The sequence below is a fragment of the Bubalus kerabau genome, chromosome 20, assembly GCF_029407905.1.
Source record: "Bubalus kerabau isolate K-KA32 ecotype Philippines breed swamp buffalo chromosome 20, PCC_UOA_SB_1v2, whole genome shotgun sequence".
Lineage (NCBI taxonomy): Eukaryota > Metazoa > Chordata > Mammalia > Artiodactyla > Bovidae > Bubalus > Bubalus kerabau.
Window position 1 is genome coordinate 3,774,348 of NC_073643.1, and position 16,482 is coordinate 3,790,829.

Here is a 16,482-nt window from a genome sequence, read left to right on the forward strand (position 1 = left end):
TGGAGAAAAACTCTTGGAGGGCAAAATAAAACCTTGTGCACACCAGGACCCAGGAGAATGGAGCTGTGACCCCACAAGAGATTGACCCAGACTTGCCCATGAGTGTCCAGGAGTCTCTGGTGGAGGTGTGGGTCTGCAGCGTCCTGCTGCAGCGTCGGGGGCACTGAGTTCAGCAGTGCCTGCAACGAACCTTTTGAAGGAGGTGCCATTATCTTCATCACCTCCACCATAGTTTGGCCTCAGGTCAAATAACAGGGAAGGAACACAACCTTGCCCTTCAACAGAAAATTGGATTAAAGATTTATTGAGCATGGCTCCGCCCATCAGAACAAGACCCAGTTTCCCCCTCAGTCAGTCTCTCCTGTCAGGAAGCTTCCATAAGCCTCTTATCCTTCTCCATCAGAGGGCAGACAGAATGAAAACCACAATCACAGAAAACCAACCAAACTGATCACATGATCCACAGCCTTGTCTAACTCAATGAAACTATGAGCCATGCCGGGTAGGGCCACCCAAGACAGACGGGTCATGGTGGTGAGTTCTGACAAAACGTGGTCCACTGGAGAAGGGAATGGCAAATCACTTCAATATTCTTGCCTTAAGAACCCCATGAACAGTATAAATCAGTATGAGAAGCAGCTTACAGGCTTAGAATCCATCTTAACATTTATCAACTCCTAACACCCTACTTCCTCTTATAAAATGTCTCCTTTTGCTAACAAGGAGAATATAAGAATCCACTTTGTGTGGCAGTAACTTCTGTAGGAACATCAACCCTCTGAGCTGGGAAGTGAGCAGAAACAAATTCTAGACGTTGTGTTCAAGCACAGGGAAATTTGTTGATCTTACTTCAGAGTTTTCTTTCTTTCTTTTTTTTTTTTTACAATGTATCCTTTTTTAATTGAGGTATAATTGACATACAGTATATATTAGTTCCAGGTGTACGGCATAGTGTTTGACATTTATGTACACTGCAGATTGATCACTGTAGAAAGTCTAGTAACCATCTGTCACTGTACAAAGTTATTATGGTATTATTGACTGTATTCCCTGTGCTGTACATTACACCCCTGTGACTTATTTATTTTATAACTGGAAGTTTGTATTTCTTAATCCACTTCAAATATTTCACCCAACCCCCAGCTCACCCCTCTAGTAACCACCAGATGGTTCTCTGTATCTGAGTCTGTTTCTGTCTTGTTTTCTTTGTTCTGGCTTTAGATTTCACATATAAGTGAACTCATATATTTGTCTTTCTCTGCCAATGGCAAAATTCCATCTTTTTATGAGTAGTTCAGATATATATATATATATATTCGAGTTTTAATGTAATTCTAAAATGTTCTAGTACGTGATTTTTAGCCCTAAACAAATAAGAAGGGAATTAAGAAATAAATGTTTGTATCAATACTATTAAAATCAGGCACACTGCCACAGAACAATAGAGGATAATGATAAAACTCCTCTAGAAAAGTCAGCCAGTGATGAGAGAACATCACTACTGGGTTGCTGAAATCCAGGACACCTCTGCAGCCCTGGGCATCAGAAAAACCCTGGGTTCTGTAGGATCTGAAGCTTCTATAATTTCCGGGACTTTTCTTTAAAAAAAGAATACAAATATAAAATACACTAGTTATAAAAATAAATATATATGTCCACTGAGGAGTCAGACCCACACACACACACACACATATATATATATGGGCTTCCCAGGTGTGGTAAAGAACCTGCTGGCCAGTGCAAGAGACATAAGAGATGCAGGTTCAACTCCTGGGTCTGGAAGATCCCCTAGAGAAAGCAATGGCAACCTGCTACAGTGTTCTTTCCTGGAGAATCCCATGGACAGAGGACCCTGGTGGGCAACACACTCCCTCAATTACCAAAGTTCTGCTGAGGTGGTGGTAGTGGTTGGTGGTTTAGTCACTTAAGTCTTGTCTGACTCTTGCGACCCACGGACTGTAGCCCACCAAGGTCCTCTGTCCATGGGATTCTCCAGGCAAGAATATTGGAGTGGGTTGCCATTTCCTTCTCCAGGGGATCTTCCCAACCCAGGAATCGAACCTGGGTCTCCTGCACTGCAGGCAGATTCTTTACTGACTGAGCAACAAGGGCTTTCTTTTGGAAGTTTTTGGCAATTTTTTTTTCTAGATTTAAAGTTGATTTTTAAAAATTTTATATCAGAGTAAAGTTGACTTACAATGTATTAGTTTCACAGTGATTCAGTTATTCAGGTACATGTGTATATTCTTTTTCAAATTATTTTTCATATAGGTTCTCACAGAATATTGAGTAGAGTTCTCTTGCACTATACAGTAAGTTCTTTTTGGTTATCTAGTTTATAAATAGTAGTGTATATATTTGTGTTCTCCAACAAATTCAAATTAGGAACTTCAACTTTGGCCACGGAGAGTAATGTCCAGATGAAGACAGTATGACAGACATGCCTTGCCATCTTAATGGCGGTCACAGGCACCATGATCCCTCTGTGTCAGTCTGATCCAAGTGCAAAAACCCCATTCTGATGAATTTCCTAATTAAACTGAAAAGGGTGTACAATTACGACCACAAACAGGAAAAAAAAATGTGTAAGTCAAAAAAGGCATGGATCTTACAATGAACCTCTTTCTGCTCCTCTTGCTGGTGAGTTTTATTCTAATTCCCCAGGTTATACTGCTGCACCCCCAACTCCAAAGAATCCTGCCTGCACTGGGGTGGCAATGAATACGGCAGAGGCTCAGAACTGGGGCTCCGAAGGGAAATCACTCACGTTCAAAGGCACACACTCCTGCATCCTGGCCGTGTGACCTTGGACAAGCTACTTAACTTCTCTGTGCCCCAGCTTGCCTGCGTGTATTCATGGTGTTGTGGAGACTATGTGAGATTGCATTTGATAACCATTTAAGATAGAGCCTGGCACAGACAAATGTTCAACAAATGGTAGCTATTACTTTTACCTGGGGACATTGATCTCAATTCAGGTTCTGAGGATGTATGTACCCCTCAGGTGACTGGCAATACAGATGATCAAACTTTTTAAGTACAACCCTCCTCTGGCCCCTACTCCATCCCCCTATCTATGGGAGGCAGGCTTCTCCCTAGCACATGTCTGCTCTCATACTCTAATGCTGCAGCCACAGGGACTTTCCCAGCAGTCCAATGGTTAAGACTCTGCCCTTCCAACGTAGTGGGCGTGGGTGTGATCTCCAGTGAAGGAAATAAGTTCCACATGCCATGCCCCCTAAAAGTTAAAAAAAAAAAAAAAAAAAAAATTAAAGGCTGTTTAGCCACCGAACAAGTGCTAATCCAAACGAGACTCATAGACTGATCCCAGGAGGCCTGTTTTCCCGTAGCCTTCTATGCCTCTTGTCCTTTTTTGATAGGAATTTACCCCACTGCTCATGATCGGTGTCTTTCATTCACTGCTGGAACACAGTTTCCTCCCAGGCTTCACCCCGCAGCACACCTCCCACCTGGTGGCTGGAAAAGAATGTGGATGTTTTCCCTGGCCCCAGTCCTACAGCCTGAGTGGCCCGGCCCGCGCATCCCGAGAACTGAGCATGAGGAAGCGAGCACCCGGCGCCCCTCTCCAGCCCCGTGGAACAGGGTCGCGGGGTCTGGAGCAGCAGCAGACGCCCGGTCCCTGCAGGCAACGGGAAGCCGGGAGGACGAGCTGGGATCCGTCCTTTCCCCACACACAGAAAAGAGCTCCACGTGTCTTAATTGGTGTCACGAACTCAGGAAACCATTCGCAGCGTTAACTTATGTCACAGGACGAGATTATGGGTCATGTGCGACGTTTCCCCCCATCTTCCCAGAACTGTGACTCAGAGGCATCCCTGGAAACAAATCCTCGGAGTCTGGCCTCCGAGAAGAAGCAGGAGCGCCGCCCGCCACTCCCGGACTAGTCTGGGGGTGGGGACAGGGGGGTGGACAGCCGATGTGGGCAGCGGGGAGCACAGCAGGGACACCCCCCTCCCCAGCCCACGTAGCCCAGTCCATTCAGGAGTAACCTCCCCCCGGGAGGGCGGGGCTCGCCTTCCGGGGATGGGGGAGGAAGTGTGCAGCGATCTTGCCTCTGCTTCTCCTGCTTCAAGACCCCAAAGGCGAGTAGGGGAGGACCCAAGAGGGTCCCCTATGAGGATTAGGGTCCCTGATATTTACTCTCTGCGGGGCCACCAGACCTGCGGGCCTGCGCATGCGCCACTGGGGCAGGACCGTGGGAGCTGGGTAGTGCGTGGGGCTATCGAGGCTCTGCACCCAGCATCCCCACCACACCTCACATTCCTGCTCTAGAGAGGTGAGAAAGAAACGTTTATACACCCACAGACCAAGAGACGGCAGGGAGGGCGGCGGAGATGGATGGCCACAGCCTTGCTCGAGACAACCACAAACCGGCCAGGGGTGCTCGCCTTATGATCAGTGATGAGGGTCTGCCAGGAAGAGTGGTTGAACTTCCAGAGTGACCTCTCATGCCCTGGAGAAGTTAACCTGGAAGCGCCCACCGTCAGCAGGGCCCATAAGAGCTCAGAGATAAGAGCCAGGGCAAAGGGTTAGGACTTCTCCCCAAACAGACCCTTCTTGCCACAGCTGACCCCACATTTTATTACTTGCTGATCGACCCCTACATCCACTCCGCTGAAGGTGGTGCGGTGTTAGAATGGTTGAGAAGGAGGAGGAATCATTCGAGTCAGAAATAAGACTGAATTTTAAAACCAAAATGGGTCATTGTACAAATGAAAGTGAAAGTGTGAAACTGTTAGTCTGCTCAGTCCTGTTGGACTCTTTGGAACCCCATGAACTGTAGACCGCCAGGCTCCACTGTCCATGGGGTTTTCCCAGGCAAGAGTACTGGAGTGGGTAGCCTTCTCTTCTTCAGGGCATCTTCCCCACTCAAGGATGGAACCCAACCTGGGTCTACTACATTGCAAGCAGATTCTTAACTGTCTGAGCCACCAGGGAAGAAAAGGTTCTTCCTTCTCTTCAGCAAGTCTTGAACTATATTGTGGGTCTGTGACATTGAGAATTAGAAATTTAAGTTCCCTTTCTCTGCTTTATTTCAATTCCCTATCTTAAAAGAATATTACTAATTTATGTAACTTTCTAGATCAGTGGATGCCTTTTGACTCTTTTCATTTGGGCTTTGACCAAAGATAATAGTATCTACTAGTTAGTGAGGGACAGGAAGGCCTGGTGTACTGCAGTCCATGGGGGTCACAAAGAGTCGGGCTGCACAACAATAGTACCTACAGGCCTTTTTTCATCGCCCCCCCCACCCCCACCCCCCACTTGCTCTTCTCCTCACTTCATTGACTTCAAGCCTGGAAATCTCGACATGATGATTTGTTTGACGAACACACAAAGTGTTTCTTGAAGGCTATACTCCTGTTTTTATTTATTTAAAAAATATTTATTTGGCTGCACCAGATCTTTAGTTGCAGCATGCAAACAGTTGCGGTATGTGGGACCTAGTTCCCCAGTCAGGGATCAAACCTGGGCCCTCTGCACTGGGAGATTGCAATCTTAGCCACTGAACCACCAGAAAAGTCCCTATAAACCTGTTTTTAAAACTTGGCAGCTTGATTCTGATTCCTATGAGGGTGAGTCCTTCCGCATTCATTGGAAAGATGCTTTGCTTCTCTCCAGAAAAACCTCTAAATTCTAGGTAACCAAGGCAATGGCACCCCACTCTAGTACTCTCGCCTGGAAAATCCCATGGATGGAGGAGCCTGGTGGGCTGCAGTCCATGGGGTCACTAAGAGTTGGACACACTGAACGACTTCACTTTCACTTTTCACTTTCATGCATTGGAGAAGGAAATGGCAACCCACTCCAGTGTTCTTGCCTGGAGAATCCCAGGGATGGGGGAGCCTGGTGGGCTGCAGTCTATGGGGTCGCACAGAGTCGGACACGACTGAAGCGATTTAGCTGCAGCAATCATACAGGGTAGAGCTAATGTTTTCCTAAATGCAGTTGCCATATGGATGGAGAGCTTTTCAGCCCTGTAGCCATCAGTGAGTGTAAGTAGGAACGTCTGCAGTGGAGGTGGTGCTTATGCAAATGTGAGTAAAGTGAGTGATGTGGCTCAGTCGTGTCCAACTCTTTGCGACCCCATGGACTATAGCCTACCAGGCTTCTCCGTCCATGGGATTTTCCAGGCAATCTGCAGTGGAGATGGTGCTTATGCTAATGTGGGTAAAGGGCGCTATAAAAGAAGTATGCCTTTGGTGTTTTAAATCTGATATCAGAATGTAAGGGTCAAATGGAGGAGATGGAATAAAAACAAGAAGCCTCAGCCACATATGTAGGTACTGTGGGCATTCAGAGTTGAAGCAGTGATTGGACCCTGGGTAGGGTTAGGGACCATGGGTAGGTTCTCCAGAAGAGACAGGAAAGGGACATGTAATGCCACCAAGGGGAAAACTGTTTTAAGCAAGAGCATCAGTGAGAAAGGGACAAAGTCTGTGGGGGTGGGGTGGAGAGGACAAGGGGGAGATAAGTTGACATTTTAAAGTTGTCCTGAGACTGGAGAGAGGAGCTGGAGGGGCCAAAGTTGGCTGAAGGGTTGTGGAGCCTTAGTGGGCATAAAGATTTGGGGTGACACAATGTTTTTGAACTGGGGGAGTTGCTGTAATTTTACTCTCATTGAAGGGTCACCCTTGAATTTTTCAAACAGCAAATCTGAAAGCGTTGGTCTGCTCCTCGGAATACTTCTTGCTGGATGCAGGGTCCTTTCCCGGGAGAATCTGCAGCTGTAATTCATATCATTGGTTTATTTGTTCCGTATGGTTTTGGGAGTACCTGTTATGATCTGGCACCCTGCTGGATGCTGTGGAGTGAAGGAGGGACACGCTGGAAAAGCCCAGGTTTTTCCTGTCCTCAGGCTGGCTGTCCAGTGTAGAGATTACCAGTTCAATTACGGAGTCACGGTGCTCACTCACGTTCGAGTAAGGACAACACTGGTGATCTTTCCCAAAGCAGTGTCTCCCCAACAGCAAAACTGGGGAAATTTTAAGCTAAGGGTACAGGCATATCCATGAAGGAGCTTGAGCGAAAGGAGAATCCAGCGTAGAATTGGGGCTAAGGTCCACAGAGCCCAAACTTTAGTTGACTCAAGTCAGGAGTGTCAACATCATCATTGCATCCTTCACCTGGGTGGGCGCCTTAGTTTCTGCAGAACTCAGAGATGTATTATTATGTATATCCCTTGAGGAGGAGCCAGGACCTTGCTTTATCACTTTGTTGTTTGATTGCCTTTTGTTTGTTCATGGACTCCTGTGTTCCCTTAAGACTGGTAATTACTGTGTTCAAGGGCAGGGCTTCCCTGGTGGCTCAGACGGTAAAGCGTCTGCCTGCAATGTGGGAGACCCAGATTCAATTCCTGGGTTGGGAAGATCCCCTGGAGAAGGAAATGGCAATCCACTCCAGCACTCTTGCCTGGAAAATCCCACAGACGGAGGAGCAGCATTGCAGCTCTGCTTAGATCACAACAGGGCTTGGGCCAAAATGGCTCCTCTTATGTCAAGAAAGCCACTCCTGGTTCTCTTTCTCAAGGGTCCTCCTAACCTGTCTGCTTACAGAATTGTCACTTGTCTGCCTAGAACTCTTCTGATCTCCCCATTACCCTTGAGCAAGAGTTCCTGTTTCTTTGTATGGCTTACATGAGAACTTTCTCCAATCTCATCTCCTGCCATAGCTTCCTTAAGCGGTCTCCACAGGGTTCTGCTTCATTACAACTGCCTGGAGCCCATCCTTAGAGATGATTATTCAGTACAAGTGAAGTAAGGCCCAGCCTCCAGCATCTCAGAGCCCCTCAGGCTGTGATGTGCTTGCTGGGTAAGCCCTGATCTCTGCCCTTGTTCTGAGGTTCTCAGTCTGGCCATGCCTTAGCACTGTCTGAGGTGTTTTTAAATATGGAAACCTGGCTCCCACCTTCAGCAATTCGTATTTGGCATCTAGCTTTCTTTTTTATTTTTACAGAAATATCTGCCCTTATAATTCTACTCTGTAGCTGGGGTGGGGAACCTCTGCATACAGAGGGCAGAATCCTGTATAAAGGACAGTGAAAGGCTATATTGATTGTGAAGTAGGGCACTCCATCCAGCAAGGTCAGGTGAAATTATGGGGAAAATATATCATGGCTGGGGACTTCCCTCGTGGTCCAGTGCTTAAGACTTTGCCTTTCAATTCAGGAGATATGGGTTCCATTCCTGGTGGGGAAACTAAGATCCCACATGCCTCACAGCCAAAAAAACAAAACATAAAGCAGAAGCAATACTGTAACAAATTCCATAAAGTCTTTAAAAATGAAAGTGAAGAAAATTAAAAAATCTTAATTTCACATCAAAAATTAATGCCATCTCCACTGCCCTCCCTGCCATCTCTTGGTCTGTGGGTATGTAAATGTTTCTTTCTCACCTCTCTGGAGCAGGAATGTGAGCTGTGGTGGGGATGCTGGGTGCAGAGCCTCATCAAAAAATTTAAAAATATGTATCATGGTTGAAACTCTTCAACATACCAGGTACATGTATCATTCTTGCCCATCCCCAATCACCATAAAGAGGATAATTTCTGATAAAATCACAACTTCAAAATAGGGAATATATATAAACATATTGTAACACGACCTGCTGACTAAAGAAAATACCATTTGGACCATAGCATGTAGCACAGAGTTCCCATCACCGTACGGAATCCACTGTCTGTTAGGTGAAAAAATAAACTATGGTTCACAAAGAGAAATAAACGAAGTCTTCCCAGGCCCTGAGTTCTCAGAATTTACCAGCAAACTGTTGCTTATTGTAAAGAAGCTTCTCCACAGCCGTTCTTATAGGAAATGCAAAGATCTTTCCCACGTGACTTTGATAGAAGGCCCATTCAACAGCCGCAGCCCCGAAAGAACAGCCTGGCACTTCTCTGAGGCCCACTCAGCAGGGCTACACACACCCGGGTGTCCCGGCTGGACCACAGCGGGGTTCCCTCAGTGGAGCCCTCCCACACTGGGCGCCAAGAGAGCTTCCTTCCCGCGGATGCGCTCCGCCCACTCCTGCCTTCTCCCAGCACCACACGCGCTGAAGAGACAAAAGCCCCGCAGGAAGGCAAGCTTTACAGACTCACAGCAGGAGCACCAAATGGGGCTGCTGCTAACTGTATGGATGTGAAGAGGCTCAGAGCTAACTGTATGGATGTGGGTGCGGCCATGGGCCTCTCGGCTGCCCCGCCCCCAGCCCCCCCCCCCCCCCCAACCAGGGCAGGGAGCCCGGGCCTGTGGTGGACGGTCACCACGGGACCTTGCCTCTGCTCTCAGCAGTCGTGTGCTGTTCTGGCCTGGAGCAGAAGAGGAAAGAGACACACTTGGACTGCTGGAGGGTCATGAGTTTTCATCTACTCTGCTGAAGGCTCCAAAAAAAGGCTGAAGATGGGGAAGGGGCATTCAGATGTTGCAAATCCTGCAGCAGATGCATTCCTTCATGCATACACTTATTCTTTTTTTCTCTTTTAGTTGCAGCATGTGGGATCTAGTTCCCTGACCAGGGATAGAACCTTGGCCCCCTGCATTGGGAGCATGGAGTCTTAGCCACTGAACCACCAGGGAGGTCCATCATGTACTTATTCTTACATTAAACTAATTTAAGACAAATAAGGGCTTCCCTGGTGGCTCAGATGGTAAACAATCTGCCTGCAATGCAGGAGACTCAAGTTTCATCCCTGGATTAGAAAGATCCCCTGGAGAAGGGCATGGCAGCCCACTCCAATATTCTTGCCTGGGAAATCCCATGGACAGAGGAGCCTGGCAGACTACAGTCCATGGAGTCGCAAAGAGTCGGACACGACTGAAGACAAATAAGATACAGTCTCCACTCTAATGGAATTTACAGTTTGCATGGGAGATACTCACACACACACACACACACACACACGCAAGCACACGCTCAATTAGCATAATACAGTGTTAGTGCAACAAGTACAAGAATACCATGGAATGTAAAAATTGAGGGCAGTTATTTCTTGGGTTGGGTGTGAGATGCTGGTAAGGGAAAACTGCACTGAGAGGTTAGAACTTGAAAGGGGTCGTGAAGGGGTTTGTTAAGTGGGCCAAGTGGAGGATATGGTCCAGGTAGCGCAGGACACGGGTGCTTGCTGTGTGTTCTCCAAGATGACCAATAGTTCCAGCCCTGGTGCTTCACTGGCTACCGTTCTCTGTGCTTTATATGCGTTTGTCTCGTGTTACCGTCCGGTGCTCTGTAGAGGGAGCACTCCTGTGAGGTTCACAGATGCACCGACGGGCTCGTGCGTCCACACGAAGTCACTTCAGTCATGTCTGAATTTCTGCGACTCCAAGGACTGCAGCCCGCCAGGCTCCTCTGTTCATGGGATTCTCCAGACAAGAACACTGGAGCGGGTTGCCATGTCCTCTTCCAGGGGATCTCCCCCATCCAGGGGTCTAACCTGTGTTTCTTACATCTCCTACATTGGCAGGCTGATTCTTTACCACTAGCGCCACCTGGGAGGCTCAGGAGGTAACAGAACCTGTCCAAGGCCACACTGGTACCCACACTAACAGAGCCAGGCTTCTGGCTCCCAAGCCCACGCTCTTCACCTTCGTGGTGTGCTCATCCCTGTGCACTAGGAAGGCTGGGTCCTAACATCCAGAAGGAGGAGGAGTGACCACAGCTGAGTCTGCTGCGGTGTCACTCAGGCTCGGTCATGAGCTCTGCAAGGGCCATTTGGGGAGCTTGCAGCTTGCTTTTTGGTCATGAGAAACCACTGTGAGTTTTTAAGCTGGAAAAGGCCATGATGAGACTTGTGTTCTGACGGTGACTATGGATTGATGGGTAGGATAGAATGGAGGATAAAGGGGCTGAAGGTTTCCATGGTGAGGAGAAGGAAAAAGAGAGAGGAGGAGATCCATGTCATCATCACAATGCCTAGTGTACAAAAGGAGCTCAATAATGTTTGCTTAAATACACGTCTCGTAGTTGTCCTGGTTGGCTTCTGGCTTCCCCTGGAAGCCAAGTCTGAAACACGGGTTCCACTGTGTGTGTGCCTGTTCAGTCACTTCAGTTAATCTGAAGTGAACCTTCAGGGGATCTTCCCGGCCCAGGGATCGAACCTGAGTCTCCTGCATTGCAGGTAGATTCTTTACTGACTGAACCACACAGGGAAGCCCAGGGGTTCCACTATGAGAAGTTTATTTAGGAGGCTATGTCTTTGGGCACCTGGAGCTCAGTCCTGTGGGACAACTGGGGGCCAGTGCAGAAACACACCCTCAGATTCACCCCAGGAAGAGAGCAAGGGGGTCAGTATCTAGAGGCCAACTTGGTTAGAAGTGGAGGGTTTGCCACTGGGTGGGGGGTAACTTCCTGGTACCAGGGCTGCAGGAGCTTCATTTGGGGAAGGAGAGGCAGGCACAGGGGTGTGGCTGGAAATCCCAGGGGCACACGGCCATCAGGTGTGTAGGGATAGACAGAGATTCCTGTGACATCAGTCTTGGCCAAAATGGGAACAGCAGAAATTGAATGGTCAGATGCCATTTCTCCAAGAGAACTCTCCCAGTGAATTTCTTCTGAATTCCTCTCACCAGGGCATAGATATATTATCCTTTCTCCCTCAGGAACTGTGTTCCCACTGGTGGGAACTGGTGTTTCAGACCCTTCCATTTTATTGCTTGGGTGAACTCCAGGAAATTTCACCACACACCTTGGGGTAGCCTCTGGAGAAGAGTATGTCATTCAGAGTCGAAAGCTAGAAACTCTATCAGCAGTCACAGCTTGAGTAGGAAAAAGAGAAGGGGGGAAACAAGGAGGAAAAAAAAGACTTTTGCTAAAATTAGCATAAGCCCCAAACCCAGCCCTTGTAACTGAATGTTTTCACTTACAGTTTCTGAACCCAGGGAACCAGAAACTACCACGAAATTTTCTTTTTTTCTGGCGAATTGTGAAGCATTCATCTGAGAAGAAACATTCTCTCCATCCCCACCTGCCCCCACCTGTTCTCTCACCTTGGGATCCTTCTCAGCTTCCCAACTTACCAAGATCTTGTGTGCTCACGTTTTTCTGTTTTCCATCACAACTGTGCTGTATGAAGGCATCTATTCTCTAATTTGAACAGATAAAAAGAAATGATTTCCTAACATGTAACACTTCCACGTCTGCTCCTGGGGGTATCAAGGGAAAGAACCCCTCTGTTTTGTTGTGCAAAACCATGGGTTTTTGTTTCAAAGCATGTCCCTGGGGTTGCCCAGAGACTGAGGCCATAGCCATATGGCCAGAGTGGAACACTGTTGTTAAATTAAAATAGTTGATTGCGAGACTGCCCTGGTGGTTCCAGTGGCTAAGACTCCATGCTTCCAGTGGACAGGGCCCAGGTTCTATCCCTGGTCAGGGAACTAGATTTCACATGCCTCAGCTAAGAGCTCACACTCCACAACTAGAAACTCTGCATGTTACAGCTAAAAAGATCCTGCCTGCCACAATGAAGATGGAAGATCCCGTGTGCCACAGTTAGGACCCAGGGCAGCCAAAAATAAGTAAATAAATATTTCAGCTTATTGAGTACCTTAGATGGTACCATACTGTCAATGCACTTTCAGACTTTAAGACAACCTTGCATATAGAGCTTTTATATCCAGCCTGCTTCTCCCTGGCAGCAAGCTGGTGGCCAAAGTGCTCAGTGAGTCAGGTGGGGCCTCATGGACACAGGGAAGGAGGACCGTCTTCTGGGCCCTGCTCCTTTGCTCATCACAGGCCTCTTGTGGCAAACGAAGTTTTCCTCTAATAGTCTTGTGCATCCAGTTACTCAGCCATGTCCGACTCTTTTCGACCCCATGGACTGTAGCCCACCAGGCTCCTGTGTCCATAGGATTTCCCAGGCAAGAATACTGGAGCAAGTTGCCATTTCCTTCTCCAGGGACTTCCCCAACCCAGGGATCGAACCTGCATCTCTTGTGTCTCCTGCATTGGCAGGTGGATTCTTTACCACTAGCGCCACCTGAGAAGCCTGATAGACTTATAAGAATCAAAAAACAATATCCAACACCTAAACAAATGCAGTATGTCTATTTAAAAAGTTAATATCAACTTTAAGCCTGACAGAATGGAGACCATTTAAAACCACGTGAAGACAGCTGTGCAGCCGCACAAGGACCAGGCGTCTCGTGAGCAGACAGTTCCTTTGCCGGAGCAGAGCATCCATTGAGGGGCACTGGACCTGGCTCGTTAAACATCCTCAGACAGGGTGTTAACCCACCGAGGCAGCCAAGAGTGGCCCAGGCTGCTGTGGCAGCGGCCCGCGAGACGGTGGCAGAAGGTGGGTGAGCGATCTGGCAGTGTCTTCCAACGTGATTGGTGCAAAGCCATGGTGTTCTAGCCAGGCGTGCACACACAGTGCCCTTCTGGTTCACAGCCAGACGCGTGCAGGCCTCAGAGATAAGCATGGCCCCGCCAGCCAGCCTACGGGCAGGAGTGGGCGTCTAAGAGCTCTGCCACCAACATTTAGAGCTTAATTCCACCAATTAGCAAAAGATAAAATAAACAGAGGAGATAATATGGAAGAGTGGTTAAAAATCAGACTGCCTGAGTCTCAATTTTAGGCGAGGGACTTCCCTGGTGGTCCGGTGGTTAAGAATCTGCCTTCCAGTGCAGGGGACACAGGTTTGGCCCTTGGTCAGGGAACTAAGATCACACTTGCCATGGAGCAGGTGAGCCCATTCACTGCAACCATTAAGCCCTTGTGCTCTAGAGCCCACTCTCCACAACTGGAGAAGCCTTCATGCCCATAACAAAGACCCTGCACAGCCAAAAGTGATTTTTTAAAAAGTTTAGGTTTAGTTGATGTTCCCTATTACTATTATAGTCTTGGGTAAGTAAGCTTTCTAGGCCTCAGTTTCCTCATCTGTCAAATCAGGACTTTACAGGATTCTTATGAGACTTCAATAAAATAATAGATGCAAAGAATTTAGTAGAAAATCTCTTAATAAATGAACTATTGTCATTTTAGCAGAGCAAAACTGATGCGGTAAAATTTAAATCTGTACAAGATAAGTGTTGGTGGGGGAGGGTAGGAATGGTAGATAGTTTTATATTAGCCCTGATTAGAGAAATATGTTCACTTTGGCCATTCTACCAAGCTCTGAACTTCCTAGAATCTAAGGAAAAAGGAATTCATTAAGGCCTAGCTCCCTCGTGCTGCAACTAAGACCTGATACAATCAAATAAATAAATAAACTCTTCTTTTTAAAGATAAAACTGGGAATCACTTTCAGGGGAAAACAATTATATAACAGGGCCAGAGATCCTGTCACTACACTGAGACCTAAGGAAGTCACTGGCCTTTTGAAGGAAATTGATCTTTTAGTATTTGAATAATTAATTGAGGAGCTTTCTGTCCACTAACTGATTCCCAAAGAAAAACTGCATGGTTCCAAAATGAATATATGACTCCATATCTCTATATATACCACTTCATTATTCTTCAAAGCTTTTATTGAAGGTTCTCTTCCATTGCCAACAGGAATAGAAATTGGTAGAATCTTATGAAGAATAATTTGGAAAATTATATCCAAATTACACAATTTGATATGCATATTGATACCAGAAATTCCAATTCCAAGAGTGTATCCTAGAGGTCACTTGCCATGGGCTCATGGGTCTTCTATGCAGACCTGATAGGAAAAGATAGAAAATGACCCATATGTTCATCAGTGAGAAACTGGTTAAATATATCTATACAAAGAAATATAATGCAGTTATAAAGAAAAGTGTAAAAAATCAGCTCTCAATGACTGATCTGAAAGATTTTAAAAACAATGCTCGGTTTCAAAAAAAAAAAAAAGGTACAGAGCAGTATGTACAAACCAACTACCATTATTTATATAGGAAAAAATAAACTATGTATATTTGCATATATACATCAAAAATCACTGGAAATAAGAAACAAATATCAGTCACTTCCTACTTCAGAGTAGGGAGGGAAGTAGGAAGATGGGCACAGTGGTGGAAGAGAGGCTTTTTTCTGCAATACTTTTTATACATTTGTTTTTTGACCCATGCTTAATGTATTTGCATTTAAAGACTTAAAAAATAAATGTAATTTAAGGTAACCTTTGAAAATGCTTATTATATGTACAGGCTTTGGTCAACACTTAGCTCTGCTTTCTAAGAGTTTCTAACCCACTTGATGGAATGAAAGGAAGTCCGTAGCCGTGACATAGTGGTGAAGATGCCATCACACTGACATGCCACATCGCACCAAATCTGAAACACTCTGAATTCTGAGTCATAGCATTATGTCATGCCACTAGGAAAAGGAAGAATGTGGCCAGTTAAATTAGGACACAAATCTTCCTTTTCATTTGACATTTTCATTTTATGTTCAATGAGAGGTCTATTTTAGATACTCACAGATTTTATCATATATCTTATATATGATATATATATATATATATCTTAATATATGTTGCTTAATATATGATATTAAGAAAAAATGAAATAAAGAATTCTTAAAACTTTTTCATTTTACATTCTCACTCTTCTGAATCTTTTTCACACAGTATTGTCCTCTTCACTCTCAAATGCACGGAAGATCCAGCATTTTTTGAAAGCATTCCATTAATATTTCCAGAACTTTCTTCCAAGCTGCTGAAACCTTATCTGCCAATTTTGATACATATCCCCAGGCAAACACAACTGTATCATGGCTACTATACAGCCAATAAGGATTGTAACCTGAATCCAAATTCCAGGGGCACTGAAATGTTAAAAAAAAAAAAAATCTAATTTTTTTTCTTTCTTTAAAATTTATTTTATTGAAGTACAATTGATTTACAGTGTTGCATTAATTTCTGCTGTACAGTGAAGTGATTCAACTATGCATATGTATCCATTCTTTTTCATTTTCCATTATGGTTTGTCACAGAATATTGAATGTATTTCCCTGTGCTATGCAGTAGGACCTTGTTTATTTGTTCTCTCTGTAATAGTTTGCCTTTGTTAATCCCAAACTCCCAGTCCTTCCCTCCCTTCCCTTCTTCTCCCCCTCCCCCTTGGCAACCAAAAGTCTGATCTCTATGTCTGTGAGTCTGTTTCTTTTTCATAGATATGTTCATTTGTGTTATATTTTAGATTCCACATATAAGTGATATCATATGGTGTTTGTCTTTGTCTGACTTACTTCAGTTAGTTTGATAATCCCCAGGTCCATCCATGTTGTTGCAAATAGCATTATTTCATTCTTTTTTTATGACTATGTAGTATTCCATTGTATATATGTGCCACATCTTTATCCATTCCTGTGTTGATGGACAAAAACCTGCTTCTTATAATTGCTTAAACGTGGGAGATGAGCAATTTCAAGACAGGAGAGGCCCCTAGGGTGCAATACAAAAGTCCTTGAAGAGGCAAATGGAGGCTGAACTTTAAAGAATTGAGAAGGATTTTGGAGACATGCATGAACAGAATTAATGAGTCATGTAAGACAAATAGCCTG